This window comes from Liolophura sinensis, chromosome 1 (assembly GCF_032854445.1).
Source record: "Liolophura sinensis isolate JHLJ2023 chromosome 1, CUHK_Ljap_v2, whole genome shotgun sequence".
Classification (NCBI taxonomy): domain Eukaryota; kingdom Metazoa; phylum Mollusca; class Polyplacophora; order Chitonida; family Chitonidae; genus Liolophura; species Liolophura sinensis.
In genome coordinates, this window is record NC_088295.1 from 63,333,017 (window position 1) to 63,357,030 (window position 24,014).

Here is a 24,014-nt window from a genome sequence, read left to right on the forward strand (position 1 = left end):
ATGCGGATTTTGGGAAATATTCAACTATACTGAATTAATTGCCTTGGTGTTATGATGCAACAGGTATACTATGTGTACATTTGGTTTACAGAATGTGTTTCATTAACTGAATTATTATATTCAGGTTTAATTTCTTACATATTTTTTAGACTTGTTTTGATTATGAATTATTGTTTTTTGGGTTTTTTTCATGTTTCCCAAAATGTTCATGTTTGAGTTCGAACGTTTGACTTTTTCTTCCACAGGTGTGGCTCTTCAGCGCTGTCTTAGCGATCTACCTCTATTTATTCAGGTAAGTCAACTGTTACATAATAATTCTGCGTGTTTATTTCCCTTCGGAAACTTTTTTCATGACTTTGACCTCAGCATTTATATGTAGTTTAAATGCTTAGATTGGCTGGCCTAATCAACCCAGCAGTTTATTCTCAGTGGCAACGTTTCTGGAAGAAGTTGAATTAAATCAAATTGGCCCTGGAAGCGGAAGCCTTAATGAGAGTTGATTAAGCAGAATCAGCTGGGACATGACAGAACTAATGTCACCCTACAGGCTAGCAGATGGGGCCTAGCTTAGGTGATGCTCTTCAGAGGCTGTCTTTATCCCACTGATACCCCTCCCACATTCTCTCTTACTGCTTAGCCATGGTTTCTGAAGGTCAGAAATTTGGCCCCATTTGGCCTAGTGTTTTTCCAGTCGCCAATTCAGTTAGGAAAAATAAGGAAATGCCATCTCTGTTTTTGACTGACTGCCACCAGACCTAATTGACTGTCCCAAACCATCAGAGTGCCTCTTCTGATGACCATGCCAGTTGTGGTAATAAAAGAACAGCTTGCAATGTTGACAAACTCCTTGCTGTGACATCAAGTGGGACTTCCTTTTGAACACTGCTACCCTTAGCCTGTGTTGGAATTCCACTTCTCTTAAAATCAAATTATCGATTAAATCTTAGCCATGTTTTTAACAAGTTTGTCTCTGTCTAGAGGAGAACACGAAAGAGATCATTTGTCTGAAAAACAAGTTCTTAGTGAAACTGGTAGTTTTCAGGTGCCTGTTTGGCTATAAGCTTTGGTTAACGGCTGAAGTTTGGCAAGTACACTTTGGGAAGTGAATGAAAGTTAGTGAATCATAAGATGGCAAAGAGCCTTGTTGATACAGGAAGAATGGGATTTGTTTCGGCCAACTTTAGCCGTGTACCAATTTATTACTACGGTAGCCCTCTCCAAGTAATTTCCTCCCCACCCAACCTAGCTGATAGAAACTTCTCAGAACCGGAGTCTAGCAAAGGTGATGAATGGAAGTTAATCTTTAGTAGGTTAATCTGTTCCCTGGAAATACACCAGTACAGACTAGACCATAGGCAGCTGGGGAGGGGAGAGGAGATGAAAACCTAGGAAGGAAATTAACTGTTTTCCAGTGAAAAGGTTCAATAGAAAGTGAAGGACAGATTAACCCTGGGTTCTGTTGTGCTCCCTAATGAAACCCTCCTTCGCAGTTCTCAATCAATCCCAGTCTAATCTCCGTCCTATTTTGTACAGCTAATGTGTCCTGGTTGGAGAATAAATTGCGCAATGTACGACAGCTTCGTAACGGGAGCCCAGAAAGTATTGACTTTAATTCCGCCAGAGATTCCTCGGCAGTTAAGAAAGTAGTGGAATATTTATTTCTTCTCTGCCCAAAGAGACTGTCACAACTCGTACCCTTGTCACACCTGACCTTAATCCTCCAGTCACATAAAATAAGAGAAAACTGACTCGGATAATCGCTCCTTCAACAAACTGGATCTGATAAACTGCTGCCTAGGAGGGGCATGGCTTGAGGCCTGGCTCCATTATATAATATGAGCCTAGTTAACATGTGGTTTATTAGAGCCGACTGATGCGTATATTGGATACATAAATCTAGACCACTCTTAACAACCCAGGAGTTTGGTAGTGAAGTTTTCTAACTCTATTGTAAATCTGTGGCGTTAGTGTTTATAATATCACTCAATAAATCCTAAGTAGCAGCCACCTGGACTGATTTATTACTTCATTAATTGAAGAATGTATGTATTTGAAGGTTTAATTTCAGAATGACCTGTGGTCATATTATATGCATCGTCAATAGTCACTTAAGTTACATACACAGCAGTACGTATTTCTCTAATCTGGACATTGAATCGTCTTTCACACAGTTTTACATCGTTGACCACTTATTATGACTAAGGCCCCGAAGTCGTTGAGAGTGGAAAAGTCTACCAATTCACTGCACAGTGACATGATTGATTGATTGATTTATTTGATTGGTGTTTTACGCCCTACTGAAGAATAGTGACATGATTGAACACACACTTGCAGTGGTTCTGGTGTTCAGGTGTCGCTTGACCCTCCTCACTGAGCTACATCATACTCCCAGAAATCAGGAAATAAATTCTTTAAATTGCAGAGGCATTTGAATTAAGGACAGTACTGGGCAACACTAAATCTGCCTGTTGTTGTTTTTTATGAGCATCTGTCGTTATTTTTAGATACATTCCAACTGTATATGGTAAGTGGTGTAAGATTAGCACTCGTCTTAATGATTTGACAGCTGAGGAATAAGGTGCAGCACCTAAGGTTATTAACCCAAATAAATTGTTTGTGTTAATGAGTGTGTATTTACCTGGGTATTTCTGCCTTAGGTGATTTGCATGCTGATTACGAACACAGGTGGTAATTAAAGGTGTTTGGTATAGGTAAATGCCTAGTTAGTTGTTGACCCCATATTACAGATTACTGTGGTCAATCACTTGTCTGAACTATCTTACATGTAGCACTGATTTCAACAGGTCTGTAGTATACAGAACGAAAAAGATGTGAACAATCGCTAACTGTTTTAAGCCATGAGTTTTTATCAGCAGGCTGTCGAGCCGTCAGTATTGAATGACATCAAACAGGAAAACTTTGACTGGAGTAATTTGTTTTCACTGTCGATTGTCAAAGCTTCTCACGGACTGTCAGAACTGTTCTTATACGTCAAAATAGTAGGTCGATAAAATCTTACTATCATTTATGTAAGCTCACTTGTCAAATATATATATTCATAAAATATGTGACTGTATTTAGGCTGGCAGACTGAATGAAAATAGCTATCGACTAGATTAAAAGAAGAGAGGAATTGTGTTTTAATCATTACTCTTGCATCTGAAGAGATTCAGGACAAAAGTGTGTTGAAGTAAAGCCTCAAAAGGTGCTCAGAATGTGTGTACCAGCATCTGTTATTTTAACATTTTTTCTAACAAATTTTATTTTAACAATTTTTTTCCTTCTTGAGTGATTTGTACGTGGTAAGAAACGAGCTATTGTTAATTAAGTGAAAATTTGGCGTCAGCTGATAAAATACATAGAAATTTTGATATATATTTTTTTACAGACGTGATTATCAGCTTTACTCGGAACTGTTTTACTTGCAGCCTATATAACACATTCTCTTTTCATTCATATGTCCATGTATAGAGCGAACAGTCTTTTAGAAGAACTTTTAAAAAGTTTCAAGTGAAATATTCTTGAGTACGGCGTAAAACACCAAGAAAATAAATAAAAAAGTTTCACACAACACTACCTTGTTTCAATGAATTGGCATCGATAAATTCTTATTGGAATTGTGTGTAAGCTGTAAAAAACAAAAATATGTGGAGGAGGCAAATGAAAATTCCTTACTATCATCGTTTCTGATGATTGCATTATTGCTGCACCAAACACTCTGCTGGTTACCCAGTTACAGGAAATTACAAGATTGCAACAGACTATAGTCTCAGTTGATTATTGTTTGCCGTTACATCTCCCTGGACATACCTTAGTAGTTATTTTAGTTTATATACATGTAGCTGTCTCAGCTAGGTTTCCTGTGACTCTGGTTAAGTCGTTGTTACTCCCCTTTAGGCACCACCAGAGGGCTCTGTCATAGTCATGTGGTTGACACATTTTGCTGTCTCCACAAATCTTTAAAGATAGAGGGCCAGTCAGTACAAACCGAAGGCCCCATCCAATACATATATATCCCTTAGGCTACACTAAGGGAATTCTAGGCCAGAAGAAAAACAAATCCGTGAAGATCAGAATTAAGATTAGAGATTAGCGAATTAGGTGTATCATAGCGATAAAATGCTGGCACTTATTAAAACAACAAAAAAAAAACATGAAGAGGGAAATTCAGTAAATCTCTACAGAAGGCTAAACATCAAATTGCCCAGTTCACCAGGTTCAAGCAGAACTCAGGTTATCGGCCTGGTGACATGCAGCAGAAATTACTGTTATTATTAGATGAACGTTGCTATAATTGCATTAGCATTAAAACATTTAATGGCATACGGAATGTCATCCCAAAACTCATCTGGAATGTACTTAATGCAGCTCTAAACCTCATATGCATTATATACGTGTACATGTGTTTAGATTACCCTCTCCCCCCTCCCCCCTCCCCCCCATACCCCCCCCCCCCCCCCCCGAGTTTTTAAGAGCAGGGTTATCCAGTTTCAAGTAAGTAAGAATATTACCTTGACAGAAGTTAGTCTCTTATTCTGCAATATTATGTCGTTATTCAATTTTTTGCCTCGGGCATGATGTTTTAAGCCCTGTTGTCTGAAGATGAAGTGCTGCGTTAAAGCTCAAATTCATATAAAGCCCCACATCAAGTCAATGTGGATGTCAGGATGTGTTTGTCATCTACAACACAAAGTCAATCATGACTTGATGCTGAATAAATTACTTGGTAAAAACTTGTATATTAATTATCTGTCTTTTATTTATTTTTTTTTATTTTTTTTTTTTTGTCATCACTATTTGGTATTCTGAGCTCTCACTTTTAAAGAGATAAAGCGAGAATCATTGGGGTTGTTATCAGTGTTGTGACAAGCTGACTGGAATTCCATTAAGGGGACAAGAAACGTGGTAAAGTGTCGCATTTTCGTGGCACCTGTAATGGCTGCGTTTATTGCCTGTCAATCAATGGTTGCTCCCTAGACAAAATTCCGATAAAACACCCATAAATGCCTCTGAAAACCGCCACCACAAGTGTTAAGCCCTTGAGTGGATGGCCTCAGGCATTGGACTTTGCCGACCCTCACATAGTTTTAGCTAGCAGAACCACATATAATAGTTCATTGTGAAACACATTTACATGTATTTAGGAGGAGGTCTGTCACCGTTGTTTTGAATTTTTAAGGGTATTTATATACCTTTTATTGGAAAAGCATGCAACGAGTAAAACAAGGTATCCTTTTTGGTGATTGATTTACAATGCGCTGGTGCCAGTAAATCATTTTTGTGGTAACAGAGGCATATTTCCGATGTTTTCATTTCAGTTTTTGGAGTTTTGCTGTTATTTTTATTCAAGTTTTGTATATTTACTGCAAAAGGCATGCATGTTATTGTTTCTCCTAAATTATATATAGTAGGCAAAGCACTAAATAGAGTTGTAAAAATATGATTTTACCTGAAAGAAATCTCTTTTACAAACTTTCTTTACCATGTACCATCATTTGTACTGACTGACCTATGATCCTTAGCGAAGCAAAAGACCTCATGTATTCGGCTGGATGCGTTTAACGCAGTGAATACAAGATGTGCTAATATTAATAGCTTAAACCCTGAAGCTAACAAATGTATTTGTACATGTATGACCTGAAGTTTATAGACATTTCATAAACTTGGTCTTCTGAAATACAAGCGCTTTTTAGCAATGGCTGTAATATCCTGTATGAAGACATTGTCTGCTCCAAGTTGAAAGAATGGCCCATATTAACAGATTTTGATTCTAAAAATTTAACCGACCAACCAACAGGCAAGATAGACAGATAGAAGTCTACATTTGCAGCTGACTCTCTGTGCATAGTGTTTAGAGATTAGAAAGGTGGCATTGCATTGCACATGAAGTTTGTTGATCATTACAACTTTCAGCTGATTATATTATAATTGACTCACACCGGAAAGTGCCATTTGTAACAAAAAGTTGGTGCCAGAAATTGGATTTCCAAAGTTGTGCGAAGGTGTCTCCAGTGATGTTCATATGAAAATGTCATTATTTAACTGATGTTTTAAAGAGCGGTGAAATAAATTCAAGATTTATCAATAGTGTAACTTCTTTATCATTTAATTTATGTTCACCCTTAAAAATACAACCTGATTTATGCAAGGAATGACTGAGGTTTATGTAATCACACAAGTACATTATTGGCTACATGTGCATGTATCTTAACACCAGTCACTTCCTACATAGATTTTTGTCTTCTAAAACTAGAATCATTTCCGATGAAGATTAGACAAGGGATTTTTTTTTTCCGGTGGAGCCTGCCATTTATGCCTTAAGTATACAGGAAAGTTGAAGTTCCTGTGGGATTTTATTGGATACTTGGTTGAAATAAAGCAGAGTGGTACAAGTTTGCTTATTAAAGGTATCCCATATTCATGAGCTTTGGAGAAAATGTTTTGCCCATGATGCGTTAATTATGAAATTGCTTACATATGGGAAATGTATGTATTTGTATAACAAAGACCCATGTCAGTGATTTTGGTATTATTATTATTAAAAGCAGATATTTATATAATATAAAGCTGACCTTGACATGACCTGGGAGATATGGCATTTATTTGTCACCACAAACATGGATATATTTCCAGTCTCCCAAATTCCCCATCCCTGATTGCATCAGGGGATTACTAGTGGTGCCGGCTGTGGCTAGACAGACACCGGCTTCGCTGTAAAAACACAGAGACCTTTCCCCTGACTCCTATGTAATTCTGGAGACTGAAAAGTTCTACATTTCCCAAAAGAGCCCTCCAACCAATTCAAATTACCTTGCGGAGAAAAACAGAATTTGATGCATTACGATAATTGTTTAATGTAGAAAAATGATTAATTCCAATCATCGAAATCAAAAGCTGGTCTTCGTTAGAGAGAGGGTATTGAGGGACGTCACGCACCGTGTTCCTGTTCAGAGATATGAGGCGGTGCTGATGATGGGATGTGGACGTCTGACCTTGGCAAAGGTGACCACCCAAACCCCCAGTTACACCACTAGCCCATTCGGGACCATGGCAATAGATGTTGTCCAGGCATGCATCAACTTTCATGGCAGTGAAAATTAAAAGACAGTTGAAATGAGTCATTTGCTCAGGAAGACATTTCTTGCTAGCTCACATTGTTAATGGCCATGATAATGAGCATGTGCACACTGCTCTGCTTTATTTCAAATTGGATTTTCATCTGTGCTGTGCAGTTCCTCTGGTAGCATGCATCAGGTTTTGTAAATCAACTTATTTGTGATTCTCAAATTAACAGCCACGGTGTCAGGAAGTCCAAATACATTCAAGATTCAGGTTCCTGTCCCTTAACTCTCAGGCTGTTTAATATGCATACGTGTTGCTAGCGAATTACCTGAGATAACATCAAACTCCTCAACCCTCTTGTATGTACAGAAGATGTTTACTTTGTCCTATTTTGAAGGTATTATTCTTTCTATTTTAACAAAATAATTCTGACCTGTGAGAGATGGGAGCAAGTAGCGTTTAGACAGTGAAATTTTAAGCTAGGGAGATACCATTTTGAATACTATTTTTCTTTGATAAACTGCCAACCTGGGAGCCTCTGACTGAGTGGCTACAATGCATTGCAATGACTAAGGAGCCTCTCAACAATTCTGTCAATGTGAGTTCAAGTCCAGCTCGTGGTGGTTTTCTCCTAGTCTGCCGGCAGACTGAGAATGGTCATGGGGTCCCCTTTACTCTACCCAGTTACATGTACCTTCCACCATAATGCTAGCCAAGTGATATGAGTGAAAGATTCCTGAATATAAAACAACAATCAAATAAACAACTAAACTGCCTACTGGCTGTATGAATGAACATGTAAGCCAGTTTCAGGACAGTTTTGATCTAGAATCTTTGTCCATACACCGGTGTGCTATATTGTTTTGTTACTCTTGGCCATAATGAAATTATTTATGATTTAACTGCCAGTTTGTCCGTTGTCCTGAGTTTTCCCAGCTCTTAAAAACTAATGAAGAACATCTGCAGATTTCCAGAAGCTCTTCCTGGCTCAGTTTTTCTGGAAGTTGTAGTGCCGGACCTGTCTGATCAGGAGGTTAGCTGTCACGGCTTACAAGCCAATAAAAGACAGAATCGTGTGCAGATAAATCAATGATTCAGTAGACTAGTAAAACATTAATTACCACAAGCATTTAATTAGTATTCATAGGCACTCCTGTCCACTGGCTAGCTAACAAGGCCATGGTTATTATAAAGCCTTGTATGATCCTTTTGCAGTCTAAAACAAATGCCATATTGATGTACTGATCCAGTCATACTTCCCAGTGGTATTAGTTCCAAAAAAAAACTATATGAGTTTTTGACGAAAGTTTCAGAGTAATTGATTAGTTTTGATCAAGCCTGAGGACTTTGAGTAAACATTGAAGGGCTGTTGAATGGTTTGTTGGAGAAATTGCTCAGATTGGTCAAGCCAGTCACACAATGCTGATGCTCGAACCTCAGCTTAAGAGGAACTTGTGGGTCTCGCAGGAATCGCAGGAGCTAATTCTTCAGATAAAAACAACTGCCACATATTCCACAAATGCCCGTTACTGCAAATAGATAGCGGGCTATGAAATTGGAAAACGTGACGCAAAGTCCTCCGGTGGTCCATACACTCTGTCTAATTGATGAGGAAAAGAACCACACCGGAAAAGGCAGAATGTTTACTTCATTCTGTCAAACAAAATTTCCGTATTCCCTGACCAATTAGTTGAGCATGCACAAGCCACAATCTCGTTATCTCCAGTAATAAAGCAAGTTTGCCATTATCTTTTGTGTACCCATCAAGCATGGCTTATTTACCACAGAGACTTGCGGACAAATATTTCCCACCGTGGCAGTTAGAAGCCAACGGCAAACCACATGAAACATTCACCAATCTCTGGTGAGGATGGTTTTTTGGCTTTGTTGGTGTCAGGTTACAGTTTCCTTAAATAGCATATCATTATTGTCCAAGAAGGGAATGCCCATGTCCTCTACATATAGTTGGACACAAAAAGATGTATTGAACACAGCTGCAAATAATAATCTTCTGTTTTGTATATGAAACCATGTGTACGATTCTTAGACTTTATGCTTTTGAACTACTGCCTATATAGAGAGGATTTAATTGCACAATGAAGGTTGAATACCACAAATATTTTTTGCGTGAGAGGTGGACATGAGAACCTGCGAGACACTTTATTTCATGAGTTGAAGTTGTCAGGATAGTGTTTCACTTCTGGAGATATTCTAGTATGACAAGCGGGATATGACGCTAAATTGTGCTGTATTTAGAACATTTTATTTATTTATTTATTTTTTTGATTAGGGGAATTTGGTAAAAAGGCATTGCCTGTACACGTAGGTGTACATAGTTGACACTGTAGGCGTGTCATGTGCAGGTGACAAGCAGTATTTTGGAGCTGTAGGTGTGTCATTGGGCAGGTCCACTGTTGTAAAGTCCAAAACTGTCACAGTAAATGTTAATAATGTGGTACAATTAACTAATTGTATAGATACTCCCTGTGGCACACAGCCTTGGGGGGAATGAGGTGGTGAACATACTGTGGTCACTGAGGGTAGATACATGTAAATACCCTGATTGTAAGGTCGTGTTTTGGCTACAGCTAGCACTGCACACAGTTTTATGGGTGTATAATTGGGCGTGATTCTGTCGGAGTCTGTAGTTATAAGGTTTATTGGCTGTGGCCTGAGGGGTGAGTTCAGGACAGAGGGAGGGGATGGTTTATTGCCTCACCCTCTCAGGTTTATCACCTCATTATCAGGTCATCTAGGTTCCTCATAAACCAGGATTCAATACAGACTAGCTTAATTGTCCTGAGAAGCCTATAAAACCACAGCAGGACTGGCATGCAGAGCAACCCTGTTAAACCATGGGCTGTGACTGACCAACCCAGTTGACCAGGACCATTGACCCTGGACTGGCCAGAGGAACATCTACTTAATCCTGTAACATTTAATGTCATTTGGAATTGCATGTTTGAATGCATTGGACAACATAGGTGGGAACACCTGTCACCAACCCAGTCTGACCAATCAACAGCAGATTTACATTCCATGGAAAGTTAGTGATGCATACATTTGTTGTTAATCGTTAATGCCCTTAACTTGTGTCAAAATATTATTCATGTAAATGTGGCTTGTAAATGTAAAGATTGATTGATTTATTATTTTTATTTTGGATTGGAGGTTTACACCATAATCAAGAATATTTCACTTCTATGGTGGTGGCCAACATTATGGTTGCAGGAAATGCAAAGAGTGAGCCCAAGGCTTATGGTTTCAGCATAACACTGATGAATAGGGACACAGGGAAAAGAGATGATACAGGCTTAGATCTTGAACAGTTGTCTCCATGATCTTTGTCACATGGCATCTACAAGTACTAGAGATATTAAAGTCAGATTCCATTAAGACATTGTAGATGTTGTAGTGAAGTCTTAGCCTGGAATCCAGCCTTCACTGGTTTGGCTGTGGCTATGAGCCAGGAGGTTTGTAAATTACAGGCACTTGTAAGCCTGCATTACTCTTAGCGTTTAAGTCAAAATTTGTATAAGCTCAAAATTCATAAGTACAGTGTTTTAACCCCAATCAAATAAATGCATTTTTAACTAATGTTCATGCTGCTTCTTTGTTGTTTTTTTTGTTTTTTGTTTTTGTTTTTTAATCCCCAATGAAACAACTATATCTAGTCATTTAGCAAATGATAGATTTGCATTTTAAGAATGCATTTGTGAATATGTTTTTTTTTTCTGATAAAAATTATGCAGTGCAGTTTTTGAAGACCGTTTACTGTCAGTTCAATCAGATGTCAGGATGCAGTGACATGTGTCATCTGAAGATTAAGGAGGTAATTTACTTATGGGAAGCCAAGGAGAGGAAATGCAGTTTGACCTGGATGCCACACACATATTTTCTCATATATCCTGTAAAGCATATAGGCGTGGAAGACTTAAGGCCGTTAAGTATGGTGTCGATCTCTGCAGATACACATCATATCTTGTAGATATGGTCACATGTTACTGATTAGTGCAGCGGTCATTTTTTGCCCTTGTGGTGTGGTAAACAGACCTGCATATATGCTAGCTCCATGCTGGGCGGCCTATCAGTGGCAGGGCTTACTGGCTATTTCGGGTTCATCTAGTACATTGTGGGTAATAACTTATGACGAGGCGGGTCAAAAAAGAAGCAATGTTTATGATGGAGTGGCCTCTTGAAGCCACAGCATCAGCTGCCATAGGGGATACCCTACGGGGAGAATTAGTTCCATCAATCTGAGCAAAACATGGAAGCTCCCTGGCCTGTGTTATATCATTGTATAGGGCTCTCACAATATTTGGGTAAAGTCCCAAGATCGTGAGGGCCCTAAAACCAATGTTAGGTATTGAAAAAACAAGGAGCAGTCAAACCCCTGGTGGGCTCCCTTCTCCAGAGAGAGTATAAAGTAAGGCTAAGAGAATGGTTTGTTTGAGAGGTACATGCATGTAGCTGGACCAAAAGTTGTGGCGCTGTTTTATGAGAGGAAAATGATCCTTGGGCGCAGCTACTGTAGATGACAGCAAGAAAGCTTGAATGTTCTGTAGTGGGTTCCAGAAAGCGCCCCAGTGTTAGGGTACGTCTGAAGGCTTTTTTAGAACGGTGCTAGCTGCACCTCCCCCTAAAGTGTGGATCTGGCTATTCCTGCCCTTTTTTCTCCCGCTCACAATGTTAATAGATAGGCAGTGGAAATTGCCAGTCTGGCTCTTTTTTAGAGGAGTGTAACTTTGCCCCTTGCCCTTTTTGATTTCAGAGTCCATGCAGTAAAGTAAACTTTGTGCCTTTTTGTTTTATTTTTTGAGGACTGGATCATATAGTCTTACATGTGAAAGATATTTTAGTGATTATTTATTGAATTATTTCCCTGTAATGACCTGATTTAATCTCCAAATGAATTTTCATGTTGATTCATTTTTACATTTTGCATCTGTTAATTAAATATCCCAAAGGCTGCAACTATAGATTTAAAGAAAAAAAAATCTGTAAAACAAAAAGATAATTTTTTTTGTTTTTTTTTTTTTTTAAAGAAAAGATTTTGGGGTAGGGTGGTTCTTCTACTCCATTTGAATCCTTTTACGTTATGAGAGTGTTTTAAGCTCCGTGTTTATACTTATGTTTATGCCAATTTTTCTCTTTCTCTAAAACACCTGGTATCGAATTTGTTCATGGAGTTTCCTCCCCTGAAATTTCCTAATGAGATAGTTCGTCTGCAGATGTCAGTCTTCATCAAACACTTGTCAAAACATGTCAGTCAAATGCAGAAGATGAGCCTTAAGAATAAGGTCTCTCTCTCTGGGGTAAAAGTGGTGGTGTCCAGTCTTGATGGTAACCAGGCAGGTGGCTGATGGAACACCCCATAACTGGTTCTGTTGTATGCTTACAAACAAACAAATGTGAGCAGTTGCTTCTGTGTATTGCGTGGGTGCCTGGATGGTTAGAGGTAAAAATTAGCAGAGGGCAAACAAACATGAGCTACATGCAATATTTGATTTGCTTATGTATGTATTTAATTAGAATCTAACACTGCACATGCTTCAGAATGTTGATGGGGCCTTTGTGGCTCAGTTGGTTAGTGTGCTAGCACAGCGTAATGATCCAGGAGTCTCTCACCAATGCGGTCACTGTGAGTTCAAGCCCATCTCATGCTGGCTTCCTCTTCGGCCGTACGAGGGGAGGTCTGTCAGCAACCTGCGGAGGGTCGTGGGTTTTCCCTTGGATCTGCCTGGATTCCTCCCACCATAATGCTGGCCGCCATCGTATAAGTGAAATATTCTTGAGTATGGTGTTAAACACCAATCAGATGAATAAATAAATAAAGAATTTTTATAGTCATCTCAGCAGTCTGGTTTGTGAGTGAGGTCTTTTCCGGATTCCTCTCGCATTGACAATTAGGCTTAAAGATGTGGATTGTCTGAATAACTATTTCAGACAACACCTTTCTCCTCACACTTTGTATGACTTTTATAGTGAGGTAGTCTACAGATATTGTTTGTGATGATTGCATTAAGTCTGCTTCACTTCCAAAATGATCCGAAAATGACCCAAAAATAAATTAAAAAACAAAAACATCCAAAAAACAAAAGTCTTGTTTTTAGATATAATTTTTTTTTTTTGTGACATGTCTATTTCTGACACCTGGAGAGCCTAACACCAGAGTACTTAAGGGCTGACGCATAAGAAAACTACTGCCTTGTCTAGTTAGCAGTATATGTTTTTAAGTACATGTGGTTATACATGGTAGCTATGCTTTGTTGATAGTACAATAACAAGAGACAGTACAAGCAGCTGTGTTCATTATGGAAAAGTATTATTTATGATGGAAAAAGGTACGATAAATATTTTGATATTTGTGATACATTACATACATGTAAGTTTATGAGTTGACTTTTCATTGAGTGTTTGGGTGTGGAAAATAATTTGTTATGATATGGTGACCAAAAGCAACTGGCAGGAAAACGTTTCATGGGTAAGGTCTCTCATGAGGAAAGTATCCCTTGGAGAAATCAAAATAAAGTGACTGCCTGGGAAAAATCTTGAAGGGAACGTGCATACAGCTTGGAAGCAGTGGAAGTGGGGAAAGCATACAGCTTAGAAGCAGTGGATGTGGGGAAAGCATACAGCTTGGAAGCAGTGGATGTGGGGAAAGCATACAGTTTGGAAGCAGTGGATGTGGGAAAGCATACAGCTTGGAAGCAGTGGATGTGGGGAAAGCATACAGCTTGGAAGCAGTGGATGTGGGGAAAGCATACAGCTTGGAAGCAGTGGAGATGGGGAAAGTGCACACAGCTTGGAAGCAGTGGATGTGGGGAAAGCATACAGCTTGGAAGCAGTGGAGATGGGGAAAGTGCATACAGCTTGGAAGCAGTGGAGATGGGGAAAGTGCGTACAGCATACAGCTTGGAAACAATGGAATGATTTATTTATTTATTTGATTGGTGTTTTACGCTGTAATCAAGAATATTTCACTTTTACGTCGGCGGCCAGCATTTGGTGGGTGGAAACCAGGCAGAGTCCGGGGGAAACCCACGACCATCAACAGGTTGCTGACAGACCTTCCCACGTACGGCTGGAGAGGAAGCCAGCATGAGCTGGACTTGAACTCACAGTGACTGCATTGGGGAGAGGCGCCTGGGTCATAACGCTGCGCTAGCACACTAATCAATAGAGCCACGGAGGACCCCCAGTGGAAATGAGGAAAATGCATACAGCTTGGAAGCAGTGGAGATGGAGAGAATGCATACTGCGGGATTGCAGTGGAGATGGAGAAAGTGTCTGGTGGTGAAAGAGCTCTATGGGAAGTATGTGTGCTTCTGGGGAAAGGGTGATCAGGACGTAATAATTCCTTGCAAAGTCTTCTTGTACTGTACCCTGAAATCGTATCTTACCATGGTTGCATAGTGTATGATTTTGAAGAAGTTTATATAAGTTTAAAAAATTCTTTCAAAGAAAAACAAATTGATTTCTTTGATATTCGCGGAAATCTCTCATTTGGTAGCATAACAATTTATGTGAATGATGGAAGTTAAAGAAAACCTAGGAGTGTTTGGTGTGACTATCCAAGTTCTGGACTAGACTGTAAAATGCGTTATGTAAGGACTGAGCGTATGTAAGTTGTAGGGGCTGTGATGGGGCAGGTGTGCGTTTGTGGGATGACGAGATCTGTTTATGGAACCCTTTGTTAAGTCTTTGTCTTCAAGGTTTGCTATGTTATACCTCCATAGTCCATGAAGAAAAGCTATTAACACTTGGCAGTAGTATGTTAGACTACTTTCCTACTGCAACAACATCAGCACCTCGTGGCGGGCTGTCTTGTTTGCCCATGGACATGGTTTGTTCTGCAGATGTAATGCAGTGTGTTCTAATGCTGGTAAAATTAATCGGCTGTCACTTGGGAATGCGGTGATGGTTTGTAGAGGCCCTCTGTTGCTTATATGCCTGCTGTACAGGCTCTGAGCTCTGTGTTTTCATGCTAGTAATTTGTCTATGCCAGGTTGTTGGGGCCCCGAGTATCAAGTAACATTAGGTTTTGGGGGCGCACCACCACTTTGCTCCTAATACTCCCTGATTTACTGACATCTACTTCCTCCACCGTCACTGCCAGCTAAAACCTTGTTTTAAACACAACCACATAACTCATAGTGAAAAAAATCTCAAATTTCCTTTGTCATGCGGCTTTTTACAAGAAACTTTATTAAAGGAGTGGAGTAGTTGTATAAGCCATAGTTATGTAATATGCAGGCATTTTTATTACAAGCCAAGTGCTACCGTGCCGAAATAGCATGTTCAAAAAAAGTTTTAAACAATGAGTCAATCATTTTTAGTCTGCAAATGGTGAACAATACTTCACCTGTAAACAAGTTGTCATAAATATTGTAGTATTGACGTCAAACACTATATTGTACATGTACTTGATACTATCTACTATGTCAGATAATATCACAATTATTCATTGTCGTACTAAAGACTTTAAAAATGGTACTTGGTGCTGCCTCGCTTGGCACTCTGTACTGAGAGGTTAGAGGAAACAGGATTTATTTATTTATTTATCTGATTGGTGTTTTACGCCGTTCTCAAGAATATTTCACTTGTACGACAGCGGCCACCATTATAGTTGGAGGAAACCGGGCAGAGCCCAAGGGAAACCACGAACATCCGCAGGTTGCTGTAGGACCTTCCCACGTATGGCCGGAGAGGAAGCCAGCATGAGCTGGACTTGAACTCACAGCGACCACATTGGTGAGAGACTCCTGGGTCATTACGCTGTGCTAGCGCGCTAACCAACTGAGCCACGGAGGCCCCAGAGGAAACAGGACTGGTTGGCTCAGTGTCAGTATAATGTGATTGGGAGGGGTGTCATGTCTGGTGTCTTTGGAATGATTATACTTCAGTGGCAGCAGTACTTTGAGGACATGGACTCACCCTACCACAAGTACATGTAGAAACAGTATATTTACACAAAAATAATTACTCCTCATCGCCACATGACTGAAAAATTGCAAAGTACGATGTAAAACCCAAATCGTATACACACACACACTTATTCAGAGGAAGAAGTATGCTGTGCTTGTAAGTCAGTTAAATTAAATCACAATCCATTGTTGCAGTATTTAAGTGGGGAAGTACTTGTAAATCAGTTCTATCATATAGGTATTGCAATATTAAGTAGGGAACTAATAGTAAATTAGTGAAGTGGAGTATTACATCATTTAAGTGAGGAAGTACTTGTAAATCAGTTCTGTCATATAGGTGCTGTAAAATTAAGTAGGGAACTAATAGTAAATCAGTATAGTGCAGTATTACATCATTTAAGTGAGGAAGTACTTGTAAATCAGTTCTGTCATATAGGTGCTGTAAAATTAAGTAGGGAACTAATAGTAAATCAGTATAGTGCAATATTACATCATTTAAGTGAGGAAGTACTTGTAAATCAGTTCTGTCATATAGGTGCTGTAAAATTAAGTAGGGAACTAATAGTAAATCAGTATAGTGCAGTATTACATCATTTAAGTGAGGAAGTACTTGTAAATCAGTTCTGTCATATAGGTGCTGTAAAATTAAGTAGGGAACTAATAGTAAATCAGTATAGTGCAGTATTTCATCATTTAAGTGGGGAAGTACTTGTAAAACAGTTCAGTCACAAACATTATAGCATTGGAGAACTATACTCATGCGTATTGTAGCATTTAGGCTGAGAACTATTTGAAAACGATTCACAAGTATTTGAATAGTTATATGTAGAACTTCTTGTAGAATCACAAGTATTTATAGCAGTTATGGAAGTACCTGTAGATCAGTTTATTCCCAAGTCAGCGTGACATTAAATGGTAATCTGAGTCAGTACAAAAAGGGGTATCATTCTACTGGATTTATTCAACTTATGTATATGCATGGACTTCGGAGATAACATAAGATGGCTTCTTAAAAACTTGTCTTTAGGGATGTATTGGGTTTTTTACACAAAAGGTGGGCACAGAATATAGTCCCACATAGCCAGCTACTGTTAAGAAGATAATACATTGGCATACATTGTAGTTCAGGTACACCCCAAGCTTGGAAGGAAAAAACGCTCTTGATATTTTTTAATCGGACAAATTACAAAACGTTCCACGTCTCATTTTCCAGTCCACTTGATTTGATTTGCCAATGAGGAGGCCTGTAGACGTAGGCCCTTGAGGCTGTCAATCAGTGTCAATTTCAGACGCACCTGATCCAGACTGGCCTGTAATTGACGTCTCTCCCCGTCATGCTAGCCTGTCAAGTTCATTGTGTCCATAGGTACATTATGAATTTTTAAACACTGTTGACTTGGTGTATAAAAGCATTTGATTCATGTAAGACAGGCTTAGTACATTTTGCTGACATACTGGGCTGTTTTTTTCCAACAGTTATTTTCTGCTTTTTGTAGCTACATGTAGCTGGGACATCTCCTTGTACATTTTTATAATGACTTTTATATACTTCATTTTTACTCCCAACACATATACTTTTACACTCTAGCTACGTGTAGGTTTTTACACATACACAGTTTGTGGATACATCTATATACATCCAACAAGCTTTCATCTATATTGAAGCTTTTATCTGTATTAATGAATATCACCACCCAGCCATTACTAACTGAAGCAAGGATTTGAAATAGGTGTATACATGTACCTGCTCAGAAACCATTTATTCCAGTCAGTACACTCTAGCTTTAGGTTAAAAATGCCCCTAGGGTAATTTTATACCTTGAACTTAAGGAAGCATTTTTTTTTTTTTTTTTGCTGAACACTTAATACTGTACTATGAGGGCTCTATATATCGTCTTCCTCAATGTGATTATCCATAAGTGAATGCATAAATTATAGAGAAGTGCAATTATGGTAGATTTCCACCTGAGAGCGTTTAATAGAATAGATAGGTTCATAGCTGAACTCTCCTCATATCTGTATAGCTTACTGCTAGCCTGGCAGTGTAAATAACCACTGTTTTATTCACTGACGTACATATCTAGCCTACACGAGTTGTTGAGTACGGTGTAAAACACCAATCAAATAAATAAATAAATAAATCTAGCTTACATGCTGCTTGTCCCTGTCTATTGAAGTTGATTTTTCAGATTAACATTTAAATTCTGCAGAGACAGAGGACCTGAAGACAAGGGCAATCTGGCGCATGTAATGGCATTTTTATTAGGAGCACGATGTATAGGCCTATATCACTTTTTTATACATGTATGTATTGTATTTCACCTAAACTTTAATCAAACAGTTTAATAAAATATGTAAAAATTGCTCTTTCAGAAGCACAATAAAGGCCTTAACATGATACTTTTGATGCAGACAATCAAATTTTTTCAGATAAGAAATAAATTGAACTTCACAATAGACTCACTGTAGGTTGCATAAATTATTCAGAATGAGGAAAAATGTGTCACTGGAAAAGTGGTTAAAAAAAAATTGAGGTGAAATTCAGTAAATGTTTATCTGTCGTGTATGGTTTATATTATGTGTGCTTAATTATCCCACAAAAGGAGAATAAAATTCCTTGAACAATGTGCTCGGATTTTGTTACCCTTAAATTTGGCACACACTTTCTAAAAGTAAAAGTAGACAAACCAATACATATTTTTTGTTAGCATATCAAACTGTCCCAATGGCTGTTCAAACTTTATTTATCCATAAAAGTATCGTGCGGTTTTTGATCCCAAAGCTGCTGCTGGGAGTGCTGAGTTTTCATTGTCAAAGCTTCTATAGACAGATGTTCATTCCACAGAAACTTTGCTCATTTTACTCCAGTTACTTTACTACTCTTTGATCTGTAACGAGACGTGCTAAAACTGTGACCAGTAGTATCACCTGAGTGGCCAAAGGGCAGATAACTCTGTATGTACTTAGCTCTGTCTAAGCTTTAAATTTTCTGGCTCTGGACTAGAACACACGGTAAACAACATTACATCTCGGTGGCTTCTTGTGTCCATATAGTGACGAGAAGTTAGTTTTTTTCAAGAATTTTGTAAACTTCCACATATGTATTTAGAGATAGTGAATAGGTATATACGATTATGTACCCATAAAATAAAGCTTTTCTTTGGTAATGTAGGCAGTGCTGGTGAAAGAAAGTTTTTTCGTGCAAGCAGCACTGTTTGTCACATTTTGTCAAGAAGTTTCACTTTCTTTAACAGGATTTACATTTAAATGGGATCACCATGTTTTTTGTATCTGTGACATTTGCATACGTGCACCTAGATATAGAGAAGAACATCCCAACGCTGAAGTTAACATGTTTGCATATGGATAAGGAAAAGCTGGGCATAGCTCTGTCTTAATTATACTGGCATTGCCAGTTTTGAGATGAACTGCTGACACAGTCAGCCACCACCCAACAGTTTCTTATTAACATCTTACATAAGTCAAGTGGCCAGCTTGACAATGGTTTAAATTGAATAGCTTGTGAGCTGGAGATGATCTGATAGATGACCCCTGTCCATTTCCCAGAGGGGAAATGGACATGTGGGGTAGATGTCAGAATCTGCAGGCTAGCAGAGGTGAAATCAACAGGCAAATCAGTAGCTGTCAGCACTAATAGACAAACAGAAAAACAGGAGGAGATGAGCTGTCAATCAAAAGGGATTAAACCTCAGACAAGGAGCCCTTAGCCTGAAGGGTTTGCACCTTTGAAATGCCTTAACTATGTATATTACCTGTCTGGGCCTTGCCGTGTGAAACGCTCGCATTTTTGTGTAACTAACGGAGTAACTTATAGAGTAACATTCTAAACCAAATACTACAATACATCAGAAATCGTTTATTGAAATTTTTCATGAACTTTTTGCTATGCTGTACAAACTGTAGCACAGAAGGGTGATTACTGTGTGAAAAGTCATGTGAATTGAATGAGATGAAACTTACTGTAGCATGATTTGTTTCACCAACACAGCAGGCCTACAGCAGCATGATTGTAGTTTGTAAAATAGATCACTTGCTGTAAATTGTATTTTGAGCAGAATGCAGACTTCCATCATTTGTCTGGCTACCCAGTCCTAAAAATTATCATTTTGAATAATATTATGCCATAAAGCTGTAAAAAATAGACGAGGTTTTAACTATACAGATGTTACCATTTACCGATGTTTAGTAGGCATTCTCAGGGACGATTAGGTGCCATTTACTAGCTTGGTGCCCAAGATATGTACATGGAGTTAAGCCTGTGAAGTACCAAACATATTCAGTTTTTTCTGGAATCTGTGACACTAATTCCTGATGGAAAAAGTTGAAGTTACTCTCATTAGTTTGCTGTCATTCCGTGAGTGGACTTGACTTAAGTGTGTGTGTTTTATGTACCCTATGTTATGCTTTCCTTGCACACATATTTATATCTGGTGAAACTGGAGAAACAATATCTACTGTATTTCAATTAAGGTTTGGTATGTAAAAAAGCACTTTCAGAAGAAAAATGAAGGCTGTAAAATGACAGTTTTGATGGCAACACTCATTTTTCTAATTAATCCAAACTTCACAAAAAAGTGAAGTGCCCCTAAAGGCTGGCTGAATCAATCAGAATCAGTTAAAATGTGACATTTACTAAGTGCTCAACTTCAGGTGAGTTTAAGGTAAAAAAAATTCTTAAAAATTCATGATAATTTTGAGTCTCATTTGTCAAATTAGGAAAAGCAGATATTTAATGTTAAGGTACTACATTGTGTATTGTTCAACTTTCTGCTAACTTCCTCATTGAATTTTTAGTGTGTTTCCTGCATCCATTTAAACAATGTTTTGTAGAGTCAACAGGTAAACAGATCATGTGATAATGGCAACCAGCTGTTGCCCTCTTCAGGAAGACGAGTGCCCTTTAGGGGGACGTGTCACATCCCTCTGAGCAGAAGGGCATAGGGCACAACTTGTGCATCCACCATTCAGCACTCTAAACACTTCACGCCACAGTGTTTCTCCCTGCATATTGTATTGGTGACAAGAAACGGCTGTTGCTCGGTATGGTTGGTGTCGGGTGCATTTGGCAGAATGAGCTGCAAGGAACATAAGAACGGTAGTGTGTATTGCTTGAAAGGACAGTGTAACTTTGGAAATGTGGGGTGAGGGCAAGGGGGTGAATTGTGGAGTGAGGTGGAATTAATGAGGGACAAAGAGTAAACTTGTCCAGTACCATCCTGGAAAATCATTGTCAAGCCTATTATCCCCATAGAGCAGAGTCCAGCTTAAGCCCGCTGATCAGTGTGACCCCCTAGGGAAGAAAGTTACTCCTCTATTCACCACATTCCTTTAATTTCCAATTTACCTGTCATTGTATTGCTTTTAAAGTGGTTTTTCAGTCTGCTAATGCAGGTCTAGGCCCCACGCCAGGGGCGTGTTGCCACAAGCTAAAAATCACAGCCTAAGGAAGAAACAAGGGTTTTAGAGATTTAAACTGCTGTGTACCCTTTTAAGAACACTTCATACATCAGCGTATCGGTTAACTGGTTTAAGTGACGTTTCCTTTAGAGAAAGGAAAGAAAAATAAACAGATTTGATTTCAGATACTCCAGTTATACTAGTCTTTCTTATGTAATTCCAGCACAAGTCCTCGAGATGTCAAGACTGGAAACATAAATAAACATTTTATTGCGTTGTAGTTGTATACAGTTCCAAGTCTGTCTAGAGCCATTGTTCGTTCTGGCCATGGTAACTTAGAAGTTGACAAGTTGATGTTTTTTATCAAACATCTTTCAGCAATAGTATTACGTTTTCACACTATTGAGGTCATTTTCATTTCACCAAGAGAGGGATATGCCGAGAATAAATCATTCATGGCTAAGTGGCTTTGACGAGAAGCAAAACATTCAGTTCCATTTGAATCAATTTATTTGCCAAATTTTAAGGCTGTAATACAGACGGCAGACAATGGAAGTGTATGGAGATATACAATCTTGTATTGTTGCTGTGTTAGTTACAATACATGTAATTAATGTGAACTATTTCAGGACACTGTCCCCTGTGGGGCTTGGCTTATCCCATAAAAGCACTTAGGATTAAATATAACCACAGACCAAGCCTAAAATAAACATGCACTTGCAATTGGAAGTACACCGAGTGAACTAATCATTGTTCAGCAATTTTAGAATTTTTATCGAAATTTTATTTCATTTATATTTAAAGTTTCAAGTTTTAACATATCATGAAGTAGCATGTATTTATGTTGCACATTATGTAACATTTAAGCGGTTAGACTCTAATAATGGCTTGTCACGATATGCGTACATTATTGCCAAATTAGTGTTTAATTGCTTTTGCCACTTAGTGTCCTAACTGGGAAACAAACAGTTTATTTTTTGAGAAATTCTTTAGTAATACAAATGTACTTAACTTACATACAGATCTCACGCATCATAATACACATATCAGGGAAATGAAAATATGTAGCACCAGTACAATGTGTATTCAAAGTGGTTGTCAAAAGTTTTTCTCCCATAATCTGGAGTATGATCGAGATTTATGTTCTTTCTCCTTTTGTGAAATACTCCCTGTGTGTGTGTGATAGGAATAGGGTCGGGGTAAATCGTGTAATCTGTCATAATGCTTTGATAATCAGTGTCATCGGTTGTGTTGTCACCCTCAGAAAAAAGGTGGGTGGGCCTTTGTTTGGCTAGTGTTGTTTTTCTGAGTGGCATAAACACAGGAACAATACCTGGGTGGTATCTGTCAACCCAATTTATCATGATGACAAAAAAACAAAAGGTAATTTTTTTGGGGGGGGGGGGATAATTTGTTGACCTACGAAAAAAAAAAAAAGCTGATATTAGAGAAGAGAAGTATTGAAGTTAATAATGGTCCGAATGATTCATTGATTCAGTGTTAGATTGACTATGCATTGACCATTTTATGACACCTGCCTAAGTAATTAGCTAATGCCTATAGGTACATGAGGTTTTTTTCACAATTCTTAATTTTCCTGCACCCTTTACTGGTCTTTGCTCAGATATGTCTCTCCAATGACTCTTCCTTTTCGGGACCTTTGCTAACCATCCCTAATTGACATGGTACACTTTTTGGGCGCTGATTTCAGTCATTCGCCTGGAACACTCCTTGTGTCTTTCCACCATCATTAATAACTGTCCCTTGGGGGGTGATATGGGCACACTTACGCTCAAACATACATGTGCTTGTGCTCTCATTTGCTCCAAAAAGTTCCTTATAGTTCTTTTGCTGGTTTAGTGCAGAAGAGAATAGTGAACATATTGTAGTCTACGCTGAATTTCTGCAGATGGCTGAATTTTTGGCTAAATTCAGAGGTAGTATGGGTGTGGTTATAAGGCTTTATTTGATAGAATAATTGCCTAGTGCATGTATACCAGGTAAGATTCTTAATAACAGGAAAATCTCTAGCAAATAAGACTAAAAAAACATTTTCATTTTAAGATGTTCATTGAAGTGTTAATTACTTGTTGCGGTTCTTCCTCTGCCTTATGGGAGATGACTGACAATGTATGCACACTTCTTAGTGCCTGACCTTTGTACACCAGTGGCCAGAAATTGTCTGTCATATGTGCCATGGGGATAGATATGGGTCAGTATCACCACTTGCTGACAGTGTATCTGTCTTCTGATTTCTACAGTTTCATTAATCTGTCATCAGTGCCACTTTGGTGATGGCAGGAATTAGATTGTGGTGATGGTAATTGTACACTGGTGGTGTTCAGTTAACATTCCATTGTTCTATGTAGACAACTAATGAAGTTTAGTGATAAGATTTTAGGAGGTAGAGCTTGGTTGCATTGGCTCATTTGGAAAACCTCCGGTCCTTACTTGCAGCACACCTCGTGTGCAGCACCGACTTCAATTTACGTTTTGTCAGTTGAACATGTGAGGATGTTTTTAAGGAATGAGTAAGGATTCATGTTTTCAAATGTTAAGTAGTCAATTTTTTGAATCTGTTCTTTGTTCGCTGTGTATCTATATTTA

General features: G+C 38.6%; 1 protein-coding gene across 1 annotated transcript in view; it reads left to right on the forward strand.

Annotated features, from left to right (window-relative positions):
* Window positions 1–249: 249 nt before the first annotated feature.
* LOC135461241 (transmembrane protein 135-like) overlaps window positions 250–24,014 on the forward strand; it is a 40,472-nt gene continuing 16,707 nt past the window's right edge. Inside the window, exon 1 of the mRNA XM_064738244.1 lies at window positions 250–292. The gene's annotated coding sequence lies outside the window, so the exon portion shown is untranslated. The remainder of the gene's footprint in view (window positions 293–24,014) is intronic.